We start from the raw sequence: 2,485 nt of genomic DNA, 5'->3' as shown, positions 1-2,485 counted from the left end.
AATTTAGTGAAGACTTTAGCATATTTAAACTGATCAAAAAGCTTTGAGAATAAGGTAAGGAGTATCAGCCTTAAATGATGATGGCAGTCAGGCCCAGGAAATGAATACAAAGTCTAAGACCCCCATCCTTCTTTTTACAAAAAAAATAGTCAGGCTCCCAAAAGTGAATTAGACACCCTGATGAAGCCTCACTTGAGGTTCTTCTGTATATACTTGGGAAGAGTTTGGGTCTCTGGAAGTGAGAGGGAGTGGACATTTCCTTGAGGAGGTACTTTCCCAGGTAACAGGTCGATGGGACAAACCCATTCCTTGTTAACAGGAACTGGTTCTGTGTCTACAGTAGGTAGGATTGATAAGGAGCTAGCAGAAAGTCATCTTAAGAGATGGAAGTACTGATCGACCTGATGTGGATGATTTATTGCATGCAAACATCCCTGAAGGCAGAGAGGTTACCAGGACAGAATTTTTAAATTTTCTCTAATCTAGGATGGGAGCACATAGATGTAGCCATAGAAGGGACAAATTAATAGAACTCTCAGCCAGCAGAAGCACTTAGAAAGGGATGGAAAGATCTACTTTAATGAAAAGATATTAACTCATCCAAGTATGATGGCTCGCTAGATGCAGTGACGTGCGGTGAGGTCAGGGCCTGGGGAGGCACTGCAGCTAAACACACACCCCCCCCCACCGAAAAAAAAAAAGTGCAGTCCCCCCACACCACTAAAACCAGCACCAGGCAGAACCAGCCAGGGGGGATAATGCCATAGCAGGGGAGACACTCAGTGTGGGGTCCCCCTGCCATGCCATTAAACAACCCCCAAACCAGTCAGCCCAGGGCTGGAATTCCTCGGAAAGTGGGGCCCCCAAAAAATCAAAATGGGGTCCCCCGTCCCGAGCAACAACCAGCACTGGGCTGATAGCCCAGTGCTATGCCCCGCACCCCTGGTGGCGGTGGGTGCAGGGTTCATTGTATGCTAATACTGTTCTTTACAGGTGGCCTACAGATCACAGCAAGCCTGCCCCAGCATGCTGGCACTTGGAGAACCACAAGTGCCAGCATGCCCGGACATAAAGGGCCCGCTGGCACCTATAGTCCACCTGCAAAGAATAGTAATATTGTTCTTTACAGGTGGCCTACAGGTCCCAGCAAGCCTGCCCCAGCATGCTGGCACTTGGAGAACCACAAGTGCCAGCATGCCCGGACATAAAGGGCCCACTGGCACCTGTAGTCCACCTGTAAAGAAAATATTGAAAAAAAAACACGACACATTCTTTAAAAAATCATTTATTAAACTGGGTCTTCACCTGGGGGCGGCGGCCTTTAAGCTCTTTTGCATGGCCGCCGCCTTCCCAGGGCTTCCGGCGTCTTCACCTGGGGGGGCGCCACCTCCCCAGGGCTTCTGGGGTCTTCCTCCGGCGTCTTCACCTGGTGGGCGGCGGCTGCTAAGCTCTTTTGCATAGCCGCCGCCCATCCAGGACTTCCACGACGTCTTCACCTGGGAGGCGGCGGCCTTTAAGCTCTTTTGCATGGCCGCCGCCTTCCCAGGACTTCCAGCATCTTCACCTGGTGGGCGGCGGCTGCTAAGTTCTTTTGCATAGCCGCCGCCCATCCAGGACTTCCACGGCGTCTTCAGTCTTTAGGAGCTCTTCTCCGCTCCTCCTCCGCCGTCGGACTGACAGCCGCTGCCTCGCGCTGACTTATATAAGTCAGCGGGAGGGGGCGGGGCGATGACGCGGCGAGCCATGATTGGCTCGCGGCGGCCATCTTGAATTTCAAAAATGACGCTGAGGCGCCATTTTTGAAATGGGTACCGCTTCCGCTGCCAAACTCTGCACAAGGAGCCTGAAAGCCGCGTCCCGCCACCGCTACCGCCGCCCGCCTCTTCGCCGCCAGCACCTCCGCTGCCCGGCCCGCCGCATCCCGCACCTCCGCCGCCCGCACCTCCGCTGGTACCGACGCCCACACAGTGATTGACAGCGGATCCAGTGACGGATCCGCTGGCCAATCACTGTGGCTTCACTAACAGGGACGTGCTTTCATAGGTTGAAAGCACGTCCCTGTAGGAAAGCGGCACCACTAATGGTGCCGCTTTCCCATGTTATTTCAATGGGCTTTTCCAGCCCATTGCTAGGGCCCGCCTGCGCCCGCCCCCCGCTCCCCATACCTTTCCCAATCACTACGGGAGGCACCACGATCGGTGCCTCCCAAACTGATTTTAACACATATAATGATAGGTAAAATAATAAAGAAGATACTTATGTGTCATAAGTATCTTCTTTGTATTATTTTACGCATTAATGACAGGGGAGGCACTGCCTCCCCTGCCTCCCCTGACTGCACGTCCCTGGCTAGATGCCAGCTTATCCTTTTACTCATTTGGAAAATCCCTGCCAGAAGGTGGCAACCAGAGCTTCATTATTTCAAATGAGCTTGGTGGCAAGAGACCTGCAATGTACAGCATACTGTTCTATTGATTGAATTCCC

Source organism: Pseudophryne corroboree, chromosome 12 (genome assembly GCF_028390025.1).
Source record: "Pseudophryne corroboree isolate aPseCor3 chromosome 12, aPseCor3.hap2, whole genome shotgun sequence".
Taxonomy (NCBI): domain Eukaryota; kingdom Metazoa; phylum Chordata; class Amphibia; order Anura; family Myobatrachidae; genus Pseudophryne; species Pseudophryne corroboree.
This window is presented reverse-complemented; position numbering follows the sequence as displayed.